Source organism: Prionailurus bengalensis, chromosome C1 (assembly GCF_016509475.1).
Source record: "Prionailurus bengalensis isolate Pbe53 chromosome C1, Fcat_Pben_1.1_paternal_pri, whole genome shotgun sequence".
In the NCBI taxonomy this organism is placed as follows: Eukaryota; Metazoa; Chordata; class Mammalia; order Carnivora; family Felidae; genus Prionailurus; species Prionailurus bengalensis.
Window position 1 is genome coordinate 68,352,324 of NC_057345.1, and position 18,862 is coordinate 68,371,185.

The window sequence follows — 18,862 nt, forward strand, 5'->3', positions numbered from 1 at the left end:
CTGTTATTCAACATAGTATTGGAAGTCTTAGCCTCTGCAATCAGACAACATAAAGAAATAAAATGCATCCAAATTGGCCAGGAGGAGGTCAAACTTTCACTCTTTACAGATGACATGATACTCTATATGGAAAACCCAAAAGATTCCACCAAAAAACTGCTAGAACTGATTCATGAATTCAGCAAAGTTGCAGGATATAAAATCAATGCACAGAAATCAGTTGCATTCCTATACACCAACAATGAAGCGACAGAAAGAGAAATCAAGGAATCGATCCATTTACAGTTGCACAAAAAAACATAAAATACCTAGGAATAAATCTAACCAAAGAGGTGAAAAATCTATATGCTGAGAACTATAGAAAGCTTATGAAAGAAATTGAAAAAGACACAAAAAAATGGAAAAAGATTCCATGCTCCTGGATAGGAAGAACAAATATTGTTAAAATGTGGATACTACCCAAAGCAATCTACATATTCAATACAATCCCTATCAAAATAACAACATCATTCTTCACAGAGCTAGAACAAATAATCCTAAAATTTGTATGGAACCAGAAAAGACCCCGAATAGCCAAAGCAGTCTTGAAAAGAAAACCAAAGCAGGAGGCATCACAATCCTGGACTTCAAGCTATACTACAAAGCTGTAATCATCAAGACAGTATGGTACTGGCACAAGAACAGACACTCAGATCAATGGCACAGAATAGAGAATCCAGAAATGGACCCACAAACGTATGGCCAACTAATCTTTGACAAAGCAGGAAAGAATATGCAATGGAATAAAGGCAGTCTCTTCAGCAAGTGGTGCTGGGAAAACTGGACAGCGACATGCAGAAGAATGAACCTGGACCACTTTCTTACACCATCCACAAAAATAAACTCAAAATGGACGAAAGACCTAAATGTAAGGCAGGAAGCTGTCAAAATCCTCGAGGAGAAAGCAGGCAAAAACCTCTTTGATCTTGGCTGCAGCAACTTCTTACTCAACACATCTCAGGAGGCAAGGGAAACAAAAGCAAAAATGAACTACTGGGACCTCATCAAAATAAAAAGCTTCTGCACAGCAAAGGTAACAATCAGCAAAACTAAAAGGCAACCAACAGAATGGGAGAAAGTATTTGCAAATAACATATCAGATAAAGGGTTAATATCCAAAATGTATAAAGAACTTATTAAACTCAACACCCAAAAAACAAATAACACCCAGTAAAGAAATGGGCAAAAGGCAGAAATAGACCCTTCTCCAAAGAACACATCTAGATGGCCAACAAACACATGAAAAACTGCTCAACATCACTTATCATCAGGCAAACACAAATCAAAACCACAATTAGATACAACCGAATACCTGTCAGAATTGCTAACATGAACAACTCAGGCAACAACAGATATTGGCGAGAATGTGGAGAAAGAGGATCTCTTTGGCATTGTTGGTGAGAATGCAAGCTGGTGCAGCCACTCTGGAAAACAGTATGGAGGTTCCTCAAAAAATTAAAAATGGACTACCCTATGACCCAGCAATTGCACGACTAGACATTTCTCCATGGGATACGGGTGTGCTGTTTCGAAGGGACACATGCACCCCCATGTTTATAGCAGCACTATCAACAATAGCCAAAGTATGGAAAGAGCCCAAATGTCCATTGATGGATGAACGGATAAAGAAGATGTGGTATATATATACAATGGAGTATTACTCGGCAATCAAAAAGAATGAAATCTTGCCATTTGCAACTACATGGATGGAACTGGAGGGTATTATGCTAAGCGAAATTAGTCAGTCAGATAAAGACAAAAATCATATGACTTCACTCATATGAGGACCTTAAGAGACAAAACAGATGAACATAAGGGAGAGAAACAAAAATAATATAAAAACAGGGAGGGATACAAAACAGAAGAGACTCATAAATATGGAGAACAAACTGAAGGTTACTGGAGGGGTTGTGGGAGGGTGGATGGGCTAAATGGGTAAGGGGCACTAAGGAATCTCCTCCGGAAATCATTGTTGCACTATACGCTAACAAATTTGGATATAAATTTTAAAAAAATAAAAAATAAAATAAAATAAAATAAAATAAAATAAAATAAAATAAAATAAAATAAAATAAAATAAAATAAAATACAACTCTATGGATAAAATGAACTATGTTTTACAAGAACTTTAATTAGGATAGTGCACAATTCCCTGCCCCCAGTCCACCCCCACTTCTCCTTGAGCTAACATGAAGCCAGCACATCAATCTTCTATTTAATACCATGGAAATGATTCTAGAATGTAGGAAAAGTATTTATTCATAATAATAATGATAACGGGCCGCCTTGGTGGCTCAGTCAGTTGGGCGTCTGACTTTGGCTCAAGTCATGATCTTGCCGTTCATGAGTTTGAGTCCCACATTGAGCTCTGTGCTGACAGCTCAGAGCCTGGAGCCTGCTTTGGATTCTGTGTCTCCCTCTCTCTCTGCCCTTCCCCTGCTCGTGTTTTCTTTTTTTCTCTCTCTCTCTCAAAAATAAATGAACATTAAAAAAAATAATAATGATAAAATCACAAAATGATTAAACTAGCAATACTCAATGTCTCAAAGGTTGTTGGAAGTGGATGGGTTATCTAGTTCCTGGACATGACCTTCAAGAACCATAGTGATCACTTCCCTGATTACAAGTTGAACAACCACAATATAAGCAGCATTTTCTAAGGACTTATTATTTACAGAACTCTATGCTACATTCTTTAAATTTATACATCACTTAATAATCAGAACACCAAGTGAGATACAATTTTTCCATTTCACAGGTAAGTAAACTGAAGCACAGAGAGATTAAATAACTTGCCTTTACACGATAATGTGTAAGTGGAACAGTGAAGCTTCAAATTCAAGCACTTGGTTTTTTTGCACTTTAAACTTTCTATATAATACTACTTCTTCCCTTCTATTTTATACTCTTTGTCCCTTCTGCCTAGATTTATACCCTCCCTGCCACCCTCCTTCTCCTGCCATTCATTTCTCAGGGATGACTTCTACTGGTCTTTAAGGTTCTAAAGTTCACTTTCTTCATTGGTTTGATAATACTGCCCTCTTGATGCCTTCATTTTAGGTTCTGTAGTTCTTCTGCATGTTTCCATTATACTCTAGCAGTATTTTTCATGTAGTATAGAAATTGAATTAAATAATATCTCTATTCCAATCTAGATCATAGGAATTTTTAATTTTTGTTAACATTTATTCATTTTTGAGAGATGGAAAGAGACAGAGTGTTAGCGGGGGAGGGGCAGGGAGAGAGGGAGACACAGAATCTGAAGTAGGCTCCAGGCTCTGAGCTGTCATCACAGAGCCCGGCATGGGGCTTGAACTCATGAACCGTGAGATCATGACCTGAGCTGAAGTCAGAGGCCCAACTGACTGAGCCACCCCAGTGCCCCAATCATAGGGATATTTAAAGAGGAGACCATATCTATCATGTTCACATTGTCATTGCAGTACTTAGCAAGGTGAATGACACCTAATAAATACTCAATAAGTATCTGTTCATTCATTCATTTGTTCAACACATACTAAATGGCAGGTAGTGTTCTAGGCTTAAGGATACAATAGCAAACATGAAAGATAAAATGTTGTTAGTGGAGGTTAGGTTGTGGGTTGGGCTGAGCAATAAATAAAATAAATATGGATACCATACGATAGATAGTAGCAAATGCTATAGACAAAAATAAGTCAATAAAGTGGCGTAGAGTTTGTAGCTGATTGAGGACTTTAAATAAGACAGTTAAAGAAAGCTTCACAGGGAAGGTGACATTGGAGAAAACACTGGAGTGATATCTGGAGGAGAACTGTTCAAAGAAAGGAGAAAAATTAAAAGCAAATGTCCTCAAGCAGAAGCATAAGTTGAATCTTGGATTTAGCAATATGGCAGTCACTGGAAACCTTGATAAGAGCAATTTTGGTGGATTGATAGGAGTATCCTGACTGGCATGGAAACATGCAGTAGAGATAAAAAGAGTTTATCTATGAAGGACAGGAGAGAAGTGACAGTTGAAGGAAGAAGGAGGTTCATGAAAAGATTTCTTTCTAAAGGTAGTAGGACTAACAGTATGTTTGTATAATGACAGGGAAATTCCAGGAGAGAGTTAAAACTTGATCATATAGGAAGGAGAAAAGGATTGCTAGAGCTATGTGCTTGAGTAGGTGGGGTAAAAGGGTGACTTTATGTAGAAGATCCCAATTAAGTTACTTCTAAAAGAAGTTTATTTCTCTTCCATGTAATTGTCAAAGTGAAAGCAGATCAGACCTATGATGTTGGTACCACAGAGTCAGGATCATAGGTTCTGCTGATTTTTCTCTCAACTACCTTTAAGCTCTGGTCCACATTGTACAAAATGGCTCATAACCACATTCTCACAAGCAGGAGAGGAAAAGGTGTGTGTGTGTGTGTGTGTGTGTGTGCACGCGCGTGGCAGGGGTAGGGGTGTAATTGCATGTTCTTTCTCTCTAAGGTCAAGACCCAGAAGTGGCATACTAATTACACACACAGCGAATCTGTGGCAGAGCTTAAACACAAGCCCACATCTAATTTCAAAGGCTATTGGAAAATGTCATCTATTTTGGCCTATGAAACTATTTAAAATTAGTGAATTTGTTTTTTGTAGTAGAAGGGGAGTAGAGATTTGACCTATTTTCAACTCTGTAATCTTTCCAATCAGGATAGTTAGAGTATATATAAGTTGTCCTGTCTTCCATGCTGTCTCCAGTCCCCAATATATCCTAGTACTGGTGGCCAGTAGCTGGAGTGGGGACAGGGTGGGGGGTAACTCCTAGTCTCTACTATATAAAAGAAAAAGATAATTTGTTTGCCCAGTGGGAAAAGATTTTTCAGATCTTGGGGAAAGAAAATCTAACATGTAAGGCCATCAAGTCTGCATCTATCCAATCTACCCAAAACCAATAAATTTGTAGTTTTAGTTAAAATATTTTTAGTTCTCATCCATGTCATAAATGAAATTGCTTACATTTGATTATGAGGCAGTAGAAAGGGGTAAGTAATGCATAATATAGCTAAAGTATGAGTAAAGAGATCCAGGTTGGTACCCCAGCTTCTGTGCTTAAACAAGTTACCTTACTTATTTAAGCTTTAGTTAACTTATATGTGGAAAATGGTTAATAACAATAACAGATTCATTTGGTTGATAGAAGGACTGAATGTTAAGTAGCTAGGGTAGTGCTTTGACATGGTAAGTGCACAGAAATAATTGCTATTATTGTCCTAACCTGACAAAACTCCATATGCAAAACTAGGATAGTTTCTTTTTATTTTTTTATTTTTTTTTTAATGTTTATTTATTCTTGAGACAGAGAGAGACACAGCATGATCAGGGAAGGGGCAGAGAGAGAGGGAGACACAGAATGTGAAGCAGGCTCCAGGCTCTGAGCTGTCAGCACAGAGCCCGATGGGGGCTCGAACTCACGAACTGTGAGATCATGACCTGAGCTGAAGTCGGACGCTTAGCCGACTGAGCCACCCAGGTGCCCCAAAACTAGGATAGTTTCAATTTTGTTTGAGCATGTAAATAACAATGAAAATGTTGAATTTATCATATGCTCTTGATTTCAAAATTACTATGAAGATAGTATAAGTTATGAGTAAGTTCTAAGAGGTGACAATAATAAGAATTTCCCATTGATCTATGTGTCTATTATTGTGCCAGTACCATACTGTTTTGATTGCTGTAGCACAGATCAATTGAACAGGATGAAGATTCCAGAAATAAACCCACCCTTATATAGTCAATTAATCTATAAAGTCAATGGAGAAAAGACAGTTTCTTCAATAAATGGTGTTGGGGAAACCTGACAGTTACATGCAAAGGAATAACACTGAACCACTTTCTTTTTATTTTTAATTTTTTTAACATTGATTCATTTTTTGAGAGACTGAGAGAGAGCATTAGTGGGGGGGGGAGGGGCAGAGAGAGAGGGAGACACAGAATCCAAAGCAGGCTCCAGGCCCTGAACTGACAGCACAGAGCCCGACGCAGGCCTCAAACTCACAAACTGTGAGATCATGACCTGAGCCAAAGTCGGACGCTTAACTGACTGAGCCACCCAGGCACCCCTGAACCACTTCCTTATGTCATACACAAAAATAAACTCAAAATGAGTTAAAGACCTAAATGTGAGACCTGAAACTATAAAACTCTTAGAAGAAAACATTGGCAGTAATGTCTTGGACACTGGCCTTAGCAACGTTTTTCTAGATATGTCTCTTCAGGCAACTGAAACAAAAGCAAAAATACACTATTGGGACTATACCAAAATAAAAAGGTTTTGCACAGCAAAAAAGAAACCCATGAACAACACAAAAAGACAATCTACTGAATGGGAGAAGATACTTGAAAATCATATATTAGATAAGCGATTAATATCCAAAATATATTTACACGACTCAACACCAAAACAAAACACCCACAAAAATAAATAATAATAATAATTATAATAATAATAATTAAATTTTAAAGGGGCAGAGGACCTGGATAGATACTTTTCAAAGAAGACATACAGGTAGCCAACAGACACATGAAAAGATGCTCAATATCACTCATCACCAAGGAATTGCAATTCCAAACCACAATGAGATATCACCTCATACCTGTCAAAATGGATGAACTCAAAAACAAAAAAATAACAAATGTTGTTGAGGATGTAGAGGAAAGGAAACTTTGAGCACTGTTGAAGGGACAGTCACTGTCCCTGTGGAATTGGTACAGCCACTGTGGAAAGCAGTATGCAGTTTCCTCAAATAACTAAAAATAGAAATACCATATGACTCATATTTCCACAGCAGCCTGAAAAAAGAGCCAAGGAATGAATTAAAGACCTAGAAGACAAAATAATAGAAAATAATGAAGCTGAACAAAAGAAAGAATAATTATGCAACATGAGAATAGACTCAAAGAGCTCAGTAAGTCCATCAAATGTAACAACATTCTTATTATAAAAATTCCAGAAGAAGAGAGAGAAAAGGGGACAGAAAATTTATTGCAATAAATAATAGCAGAAAATCTCCCTAGTCTGGAGAAGGAAACAGACATCTAGATCTGGGAGGAACAGAAAATTCCCATCAAAATCAACAAAAGCAAACCAACACCAAAACATACTGTAATTATATTTGTAAAATATAGTGATAAAGAAAAAAATCTTAAAAAGAGCAAGGCAAAAAAAGTCCTTAACTTACAAGGGAAAACCCACAAAGATAGCTGGAGATTTCACAACAGAAACTTGACAAGCCAGAAGGGAGTGGCATGATGTATTTGAAGTTATGAATGGGAAAAATCTACAACCAAGATTCCTCTATCCAGCAAGGCTACCATTCAGAACAGGAGAGACAAAGAGTTTCCCAGACAAACAAAAACTAAAGAAGTTTGTGACCAAAAACCAGCCCTACAAGAAATATTAAAGAGGATTCTTTGAATGCAGAGGAGAGACCAAAAGTGACAGACAAGAAAGGATCAGAAAAAATCTCCAGAAACAACAAGAAAATAAGTAATAAAATGGCAATAAATACACATCTATTGATAATTACTTTGAATGTAAATGGACCAAATGCTCCAATCAAAAGACATAGGATGTCAGAATGGATAAAGAAATAAGACCCATCTATATGTTGCCTACAAGAGACTTATTTTAGATCTAAAGACAATTGCAGATTGAAAGAGAGAGGGTGGAGAATGCAAATGGACATCAAAAGAAAACCGGAGTAGCCATACTTAATATCAGACAAACTAGACTTAAAAAGAAAGACTGTAACAAGACACAAAGAAGGGCACTATATAATCATAAAGGGTACTACCCAACAAGAACATATAACAACTGTAAATATTTATGCACCCAAGATTGGAGCACTCAGATGTATGAAACAATAACAAGCATAAAAGAGCTCATTGATAATAATACAATAATAGTAGGGGACTGTAACACCCCACTTATATCAATAGAAAGATTGTCTATGCAGAAAATTAACAAGGAAACAATGGTTTTGATTGACACACTGGAACAGATGGACTTAGAGATACTCAGAACATTCCATCCTAAAACTGCAGAATACACATTCTTCTCAAAGGCACGTGAAACATTCTCCCGAACAGATCACATATTAGGTCACAAAACAGTCCTCAACAAAAAGATTGAAATCATACCATATACCTTTTCTGACTACAACACTATGAAACTAGAAGTTAAGCACAAGAAACAATTTGGAAAGACCACAGATACATAAAGATTAAATGACATGCTACTAAACAATGAATGGGTCAACCAGGACATCAAAGAAGAAATTTTTAAAAATACATGGAAATAAATGAAAATGAAAACAGAAAGGTCCAAAACCTGTGGGATGCAGTAAAAGTGGTCCTATGAGGGAAGTGGATAGCAATACTGGTTTACCTCAAGAAGCAAGAAAAATCTCAAACAAACCACCTAACCTTACACCTAAAAGAAACTACAAACAAGCCTAAAGCCAGAAGTAAGGAAATAATAAAGATTAGAGCAAAAATAAATTATATAGAAACTAAAAGAAAGAAAGAAAGAAAGAAAGAAAGAAAGAAAGAAAGAAAGAACCACCATAGAACAGATCAATGAAACCAGGAGCTGATTCTTTAAAAAAATTAATAAAATTAGTAAACCTCTGGCCAGACTTATCAAAAAGAAAAGAGAAAAGACCCAAACAGATAAAATCACAAGTGAAACAGGATAGGTAACAACCAGCATCACAGAAATATAATTATAAGATAATATGAATATAAGATAATATGAAAAACTGTAAGTCAACAAATTAGAAAATTTGGGAGAAATGCATAAATTCCTATAAATATATAAACTACCAAAACTGAAACAAGAAGAAATAGAAAACTTGAACAGACCACTAACCAGCAAGAAATTGATTCAGTAATCAAAAAATTCCCAACAAACAAAAGTCTAGGATCAGATGGCTTCCCAGGCTAATTCTACCAAACACCTGATACTAATATAACATTGTAAGTTAACTAACTGGAATTTAAATAAAACTTTAAAAAAGATGTGGTGTATATATATAATGGAATATTACTTAACCATAAAAAGAATGAGATCTTGCCATTTGTTACAACATGGATGGACCTAGATGGACAACATGGATGGACCATTTGTTACAACATGGATGGACCTACCTAGGGTATTGTGCTAAGTGAAATAATTTAGACAGAGAAAGACAAACACCATGTGATTTCAGTTATATATGGAATATGAAAAACAAAACAAGGAGAAACAGGCCCATAAAAACAGAGAACAAACTGGTGGTTGCCAGAGGGGAGGGGGGTCAAATAGGTGAAGGGGATTAAGAAGTATAGACTTCCAGTTATAAAATAGACAAGTATTGGAGATGAAAATTACAGCATGAAGAATGTAATCAATAATACTGTGATAATGTTGTATGGTGACATGAAAATTTCTCTTATCCTATGGTGAGCATAGCTTGATGTACAGAATTGTCAAATCTCCATGTTGTACATCTGAAATTAATCCAACATTGTATGTCAACTATACCTCAAGAAAAAAAAGGTACTCAGTCATCTCTCCATGAAACCTTTTCTGACTTGTCCAGCCCCCTTTGGATCATTCCTGAATATTTTTTATAGCTGAAGTATAACAACTTATACTTGAAGTTGTTAACATAGCCATTAGTAATCACATGGTTTCTGTTTATATGTTTTCTCATTAGAGGCAAAGAAATATTCTTGAAAAATACTGGCAAAAATGTTAGATAGATGATAGATAGATAGATAGATAGATAGATAGAAAGATAGTATACTCTATAGAGTTTGGTGGTTTTATGGTGTTATATAAAATAAGTTCTAATTCTAACTCTGTTTTACACAGACTTCTGACTAACTGTTCAAATGGTAATATTGATGGTATCTTTGTTATGGACTGAATGTCTTTATGTCCCCTAAATTCATATATTGAAAGCCTACTCCCCAATGTGATGGTATTAGGAGGTGGGGGTTTTGAGAGGTAATTAGGATCAGATTTGGTTATGACAGGAGCTGTCATAGTAGCTTTAGTGCTTTTGTAAGAGGCGCGAGCTCGCGGCTCTTGTAGCCACGTGAGGATCCAAGAAGTTGTCGCTCTGCAAACTGTTATGGAAACTGGTCTGGATCACCAGGCAGAAGAACCAAGCAGCACTCAGAGATCTTGGAAGGCAGGAGGTTAACTTTACACCAATGGGCTCAGAGGAGATCATTCTCCAGAGGTCTGAGCCCAGAACATCAACAGAGGGGACAATTTATAGTCTGTTACTTCCACATTCCTCATTCGTAGTAATTTGGCGGGAGCGGCAAGCACGGTGAGAAGAAGAACCTGGAAGGGGAGTCTTCAGGCAGGCACTAGAGTTCTCTTATCAGTCCTGTCAGCCATCTTATAACAGATTTTTTTCCTATCAAAACCAGAAGAGGTCCCTCAGCAGAACTGGACCATGCTGGCACCCTGATCTTAGACTTCCAGCCTCTGCACTATAAGAAATCAATTTCTGTTGTTTATACTAGACAGTCTATGGTACTTTCTTATAGCAGCCTGAACAGATAAATACAATTGTGTGAATTGTTATGATTAAATGACAAAGTACGTAATAATTTCTTTATTCAATTCCTAACATATGAAGTGAATCATTTATTTTCACTTAACGGGATTTTCTTTCAGAAACTGTATACCCCCTGAAGGCAGGAACTTTGTATTATTCATCATTGCATCTCCAATGGATAGAAACTGGTGCTTAAAAAATATGTGTCAATGAATGTGATGTCATGGATTCTAGCATTTTTTTCCCAAGCAGTATGAAGACGAAGCACACAGCCTGAGGTATTTTTCCTTTCTATAATTTTCTTATTACATAGCCTCTGCCACTATACAGGCCCTTTGCTTCATTATTTTTGACTAAAAATGAGTGATCCCGTCACTTTGTGTATTGTACTTCAGACTGAACTCACTGGTATCATTTTCAGGCAGTTTGTACCAATGTCACAACTTGGGCTTGAAGATAGACTATCAATATCCTTGTGTTTCTTCTGCCCGTTGTGCTTGGAAAACCCAGTGATTAATCACACTCTGCGAGAGCCATCCCAATGGATCATTTTAATCTGAATTATACTGCATGTTGCTCTAAATAGCCTGGTCAAGCATCACCTGCTTGGTGCTAGGAAACTTTTACAGCAAAGCAGAAAAATACTTGGTTGCTGATGAAAATGTCTGAGAGACTAAATGTTGATGTCTGCGAACTCACCAATGGATGGGAACTGCTACAGCTCAGTAGACTCTGATGAAGAAGCACAGGGCAAGCTGAGGACCAAGCACAAGCTAGCATTACCACCCCCCTACCACCCTCCCCCCCCACACACACCCCACTCCCCACCCACCCCTGCCAGATGGGATATGTTTGACATTCCTCAGGCACTCCTGGCTGTCTAAAGACAAAGGAAAGGACAGAAAACAAATGGTTAAACTGATAGTTTCCATCAGTTTACAAACATCTTAGTAAATTACAGGAAAAGAGGCAATCTTATCAATAGCCTAATTTTCAGAAACCTGTAGACTCAGTTTCCTGGAGTCCCAACATCACTCCTCCATAATGATGTGGGGAACAAAGGTAAGAAGGAAATGGCAGGTAAAATTAAATTTCCTTATAACCTACAGCCCATTGACAAATACTTGAGGCAAATACAGAGTATAACTTTTCTCCAGGAACTCCCTCTGGTCTTAATGTTAATAATTTGCTAGAGGGTAAAAGAACCTTAGCTTGACAATAGCTAAGCCTGCAGTAAGTCTTTAGCATATGAAAGTCGCTTTGGAAACTCCCTTTTGACTTATCTCTCCCGACTCCAAAAAATGATCACCCCCCCACAACTTGGCAATATAGCTCTTCCTGCCCATGGGTAGGTCTTGTGCTTTAATAAGATCACCTTTTTGCACCAAAGACTTCAAGAATTCTTTCTTGGTCCTCAGCTCCAAACCCCATGAATCCCACCATCACTCCAAAACCTCATCATCCTCAAGTAATTTTTTAGAAATAATCTATTGATGAATCAGAACTGAATTATCTTGTATTTAGCCTTTATTCCCTTTACTTTACTCAGAATATTATTTTCCATTTTGTGAAACAATATTTGATTAGTCATATTTCTCAAGAGATAGGAGCTATGAATTCAGTGGACTGAGGTTCAAAAACATTTTTTTTGAAAACTATTTATAAAATTTGCCTTCCAGGGCAAATCCTCATCTATACTCCTTCTATAGCTAGTTTGAAAATTAACACTAATTTTAAATGGCATCATAAATAAAATATATTTTACCTCCAAAAGTAAAAAAAATAAAAAAATTAAAAAAAAATAATTTTCAGAAAACTTTCAAAAAAAAAGAACTACAGAAGATTTTTTTTTTTCTGAGCAGCTATAAATTACCAATACTGCATTATAGCCTTGTCTGCTTTAAAAGAAAGGAGGGAACAATAGGACATGCTTATAAACTATGATTTATGCTGAGGTTAAGAAGAAAACTATATTTTAAAAGTGTGTGCATTCCACAAATTTCACTTTTGCTAAACCCTTCCCTCCCTTTATGCAGCAGGATAAATCTTTACCCTGAAGGGAAGCTTTACATTCCACAAAAAAAGAAGGAACCAGCTGAAAACAAGTGCTCTCTACACAACAAAGGACTCTATATGTCTGAGGGCTTTTACTTTTTTCAATGACTTCTTTACTAAGCAGGGAAAATTTACTGTCTGGGTGGGGTTTTGTAGGTATTTTTTTTAGTCCATATTTGTTACACTTTTATTAGCCTCAAAAATAGTTACCATGGTAATAGCTCCATTTATATCTAATCTTAGAGCTGAATTATAGAAAACCTTCCCACTGGGTAGCATACAATGCCATTTGACGGCTTCATCTAGCCTATTATTTAAAGTAGGAATTATTTCAAATACTATCAAGTTGTTACATTCTATTCATGACTTCTCTTTTGTAACTCTCAAGTTAGTGAAATCCTTTGGTGTGTAATTTTGGAAGAACTGTGTTTAATTTCAGTACATATTTTTTAATACTTTTTATTATGCCTCCTTTTATGGATGCTTTATAAGCTTAGACACAGATGATAGTTTATTTTCTTTTATAACTGAAAGCTCAAAAGGAATTATCAAAAAACAATTATTTTAACATAAAATCTGTATTAAATCATAATATTAACAACTTCTAAGAAATCTCCAATGTAAGGGAATCACTTTCTCTAAAAGGTACTTATAGCTTAAGAACAGGAGTCATTAAAAAATGAAGCATGACCATAGACGTTAAAGGAACTTTGAGAGGCCATCATGTTTATTCTTCCAACTTTATTCTGAACAGAAATTAAATCACCCAATATGACTCTTCTCTAGAGAACATTCTGTAAAGGTGACACTTCTCCATCCATGATAACATACTTTAATGTTTACAACCCTTATTTTTCAGAAATCCTTTTCAGCGTTTAACTGAGGTGCAGTCTGCGTTAGCTTAACAATAACTCATCTGGCTTTGTGCCGTATTTGCTCCCTGACATCTATAGGACAATCCTCAGGAAATCTCTAATATGCTTTAAATTGAAATTTTGTTAACAATAGCAACCTGAAAGTGAAGAAATGTAAAGATATCATGCATTGGTAATATGGGATTACTAAGAAAACAGGGATAAATCTACCTAGTGGATAGCCATTAAATATACTGTTTTTTTTTTTAAAGACTAGAAGTGTTGAAAAGCCTTATGATCCATTGTAAAAGAAAAGGAGGCTGCATATTGTAGCATAGTATGATGATAACTAGAGTTTTTAAAGTGTGAATACAAAATTAGAATGAAACAGATAAAATGATAATCACAATGCTGATATTGAAATGTGTGACTTTTTAATATTCCATTGCCATTTTGGCAGTGTTTTATTATTTTATTATTTTGTTCTACAGAGGAGAGAATAAAATCAACAGGGCAAGCCCCATGTAAAGTTAACCCAACATTCATTGCAACTTTTCCTCTCGTTTGCCTTCACTTTAAAGGCTAAAGGATCCAATCGCAAAACCCTTACTTCTCTAGCCGCCTCAACAGAGAACAATGACCAAGCAGCAAAGCTTGGATAATAAGATATAAGCAGACATCTGCTGGTATATCTGAGAAAACATGGGCCTTCCTGCTAAAAGTGACAGATGATTATTGGTAGTCTCTTAACCCCTACTTGGTTATCCTGTTTTTCCAGCTTTGAGTGGAAACTTCATGTCTGAATTGGAACCCCTATCTAAGAACCATGACAGAAAGTCTAATGCGGGCCTTGCTATTGAGAGGCTAAGAGAAAAATTACCAGGTGTACTCACAACTGCAAAGAAAAGATCTTTCCCCTCCCCCGCCGTTCCCGAAACCAGCCAGGGCGCGCCCGGTGGTAGTCTAACAGAAAGGCGGGAACCAATCAAGTTCTGCTGAGCGTTCAAATTTAAATGTCAACCTATAACAACTCTGTAACCTCAAAAAAATCCCTAACTTGTTTGTGCCTGTCTATAAAAGAAGCTGTAAGATCCTTGCTCCGGGCCTCTTGCGTCACCGGCAACGAGTTCGAGGAGGACCAGGTTCGAACCTGCAATAAACGACCCTTGCCGCTTGGCTTTGGCTCTGGACTCTGGTGGTTTGTTTTTGGGGGGTCTCTCGAATTGGGGCATATCACTATCCCTTAGCCACTCCACCAGTTCCAGTAGTTTTGGTGTTCTTGACATGGGAGAAAAATAAACCTCAGTTTGTTTCAGCCACTATTGCCCCAAATTTCTTTCAGACAAAATATTTTTGTTTGATTCAAAGTGGCACATGCAATCGATATCACAATGGGTTTGATATCTTTGTGTCACTCCATAAAAAAACCTCTTAAGAAATATAATTCTGTTCCTTAAACTCTTGGATTACAGAATAATTGAACACTTTTGTGTTTAAATTTATTAAGGACATGCTATTTGCTAGTTGTTGAAAAAAATACTTAAAGGAAAGGAAAGATTTCCAATAGAAAAGATTAGTGTTGTCATTACATATGAATTGGCTCTCATAAAGATTTTGATGATAAAAGAATACATGGATCTCGAGTCAACGACTGTTTTTCCCCAATGTACTACACAGTTTTACATATTCAAAAAAATAGGCCTGCCCAAATGCAGTTGTGATTTATCAAAACAGTGACTTGTATCTGAGTTTTTCCAGCTTTCGATTAATCTTTAATGTTTCCAAGTCTGAAGATTGCTTTCTAAAAGAAATTTTAGGAACTACTTTATTATTATGGGCATGTACGTTGAAAAAATTTCCTCTAGAATACACATGTGTCTTATGGATTGCTGGGTCAGTTAGTTAATACTAACTTCGAGAATAATATAACTAAGAGATTTCATGATTTCATAGGTGGATCTAAAGCAGAAAAAAAAGCATAAACCAAGGAGATAGCTTCATTTTGACACAGTCCCTTTGAACTATATTAAAATGGGGGGATTGCTATTTTTATTTTAACAAGTAAAATGAGATGCTGTCAGAATGGAGATAAGACTAGGATCCTATAACAAATGAAATATTTTTGACTCCTACTTTCTGTTCCATTCTTTCTGCCAGATAAGTGGCAAAGATACCACCCACATTGCTTGCCCACATTTTTCTGAAGGTCATTCAAGCACAAGAGTTTTAATAGAATTCTAATATGAATTCATATACAATGATATTGTTTTTCTTGGTGAAATCCAATGGTGTGTTTCTTCATAAGGGACATTAATGTTCACTCTTCTACTGTTGTGTGTCACAAAAGCAACTGCTTGCTCTCCTTTTGCTTCTATCACCCATGACAATGCTAAAATCCACAACCTCTGGAAATGTTCAGAAGTTAGATCCAAATGCTTCAAAGAAAAGAATCTGAGTTAAAGGGCTATTGGTAAAGAGCATGTTTCCACTGGCAGTTTTTGAAAACCACTTTAATACCCCTTTTATGATATCTCTTTTCTCTAAAGGAACACATTTTTCTTCTCACTATATATTTAATTTTCACTATACAAATGTTTCCGGAAAACCACCTGTCTTTCTGGTGAGAGTTCACTGCTAAACAGTGTTGTTGTTTTTTGTTTGTTTGTTTGTTTTTGCCCGGATTAAAAAAGCTTATCACAAGAGAAGAAAATGGAAATATTGCGTGGACTTGGAATTTATACTTAAGGATTACACTAACCAGTATTTAAAATATTTTTGTCATTAAGAATCTAGCACTTAAAAATATTTTTTATAATTGCATATATATAACTTTATTGTTATTAGAAAATTTTTGTTGGCTGCCAATGTCTATGAAAATCATAGACTCTATTGACTCTATTACTATCACCTTTGACTGTATTACTATTTTCAACATTTCTCATACACAAAGTAAAACTAACCAAAGAAAGCAGCACCATCAAGGAAGGTACCCAAGAGGAAAATGCTTCACATTTTAATATGACCTATTTAAGGAACTTTTCTTTCACCAACTACAACAGATTTTACCAACAGCATCTTCAAAGATATTTAATTGTTTAGTAGTTCACACATGATTTGAAACTCTCCTTTGTTCTTCAGTCTTTGTTACAAAAAGTACCTACAATAGTATTTAACCTATGGTGTGAAAAAGTACAAATAGGCTCACTTATTTACGTTTGCGTTCCAGTAGACATTAATAAACTAAACCAATTCTCACTGTCAATAAAAGGAAGTATTCTTTCAGGGCACGTGGGTGACTCATTTGGTTAAGCATCTGATTGGCTCAGGACATGATCTCACTGTTCATGGGTTTGAGCCCCACATCAGGCTCTGTGCTAACCGCTCAGAGCCTGGAGCCTGCTTCAGATTCAGTGTCTCCCTCTCTCTCTGCCCCTCCCCCATTTGTGCTCTGACTCTCTGTCTTTCAAAAATAAATAAATATTTTAAAAACTTTATTTTAAAGTAGATATTATTTTTAGGAACAATTGAACAAGAAAATATTTCATAAATTTGGCACAGGTAATTCTAAACCAATAAGAAAATAATCTTATATGTTCTTATGAACAGGTAGTTGGTGATATTTTCAACAAACAAGTTTTAATCATCAATATAACTATTTCTATTAGATAATCCTTCATCTCATCCATGTAATGGAAAGATACAGCCTCTTATAACATATAGAGTGAGAATAAAAGACCTAAAAACTGAGATGACCTTCAGAAAGAAAAATATGATTAACACCTAAATCATCTATGGGCTTTTGTCATACTATCCATTGAGTTAAATTGAGGAATAGGGGTAGAACAGAGGGAAAAAAAACATAAGTATATTCTATATTCTAATTATACCCATTGTTTTTCTTCTTTCCTTCCTTCCTTCCTTCCTTCCTTCCTTCCTTCCTTCCTTCCTATTTACTCCACATCTACACCTACAAAGTCAAAGAGAGTTAAATTTTTTTTTTTTCAACGTTTATTTATTTTTGGGACAGAGAGAGACAGAGCTTGAACGGGGGAGGGGCAGAGAGAGAGGGAGACACAGAATCGGAAACAGGCTCCAGGCTCCGAGCCATCAGCCCAGAGCCTGACGCGGGGCTCAAACTCCCGGACCGCGGGATCGTGACCTGGCTGAAGTCGGACGCTTAACCGACTGCGCCACCCAGGCGCCCCAAAGAGAGTTAATACACATTTAGTTATTCCTGGTTGTTGTCATGATTTTATTGCATTTTGCGCTCCTATGTTTTCAGATTTTTTGCAATGTTACATAGCTTTATCATCAGAAAAAGCAATAAAGCTAAATTAAACAATCGTTAGACAATTCCAAAACGAAAGATCTAGAGAAAACACATATGCTTTTTACCTAGAATAAATGTTGTTTATATGGGCTGAAAATTTTAAAAAGAAAAAAAATTTTAAAGAAAAAAAATGCAAATTTCATAGGGGTGCCCTGAGTTTCAAATTAAATAAATGCACTTAACAGTATGATTGATGGGATTAAGCATCTGAAAAGAAGAAGAGGAGGAGGAAGAAGAGAGGGAGGAGGCAAAGGAGGAGGAGGAGAGGGAAAAGGAAAGGAAAGCGGATGATGAGGAAATGCGGAGGAGGGGGAGGAGGAAGAAGGGAAGGGTGAGAGATAGGGAAAGAGGAGGGGATGGAAAAGAAGAGGAAGAATCATGTACTATTTTGTATATTGCTGCTTTTCTTTTCCCTTGCAGTTGTAAGCTATGTCCGAATTATCTTTGTAATTTTCTGTTCTTTACTTTCTATAGACTACTACTGCTACTATTTGTAGAGGTCTCACATACCCAATTAGGCCTTGTACATAAAAAGAATCCCATTTAATCACTACAAGTGTCTTGTGAGATGGATACTTTCTCTATCTTGAAGATGAAGAAAATGAGATTCAGAGTTTACCTATTTTGCCTAAATTCACAAAAAGCTAGAAGAGGCTGAGACAGCATTTAAATTCCAGTCTGTTTATGGATATATGACCTTTAAAATCTTAAAACAATTTGTATTTTTACTTAAATTCCATTTTTTGCTGTTCTAAGTAATAAAGTGCTGTTTAAAAAAATACATTTAAAGCTGTAATATGAACAGCAGAATAAAATTTAATTTCAAATTAGTACCTTTTAGGTTACAGTACAGATGATTGCTTCAATTCAAAAGAGGCAATGAATCTCTTTTATAATGGCTTCAGCTAAAATAAGAAACAATATTGTTTTAGCTTTATTCACTTCAAATATGGAAACTCTCCTTCATTAAAAATACTCCTTTTAATTCTTGCCAAAAAGCATATTCTAGATTATT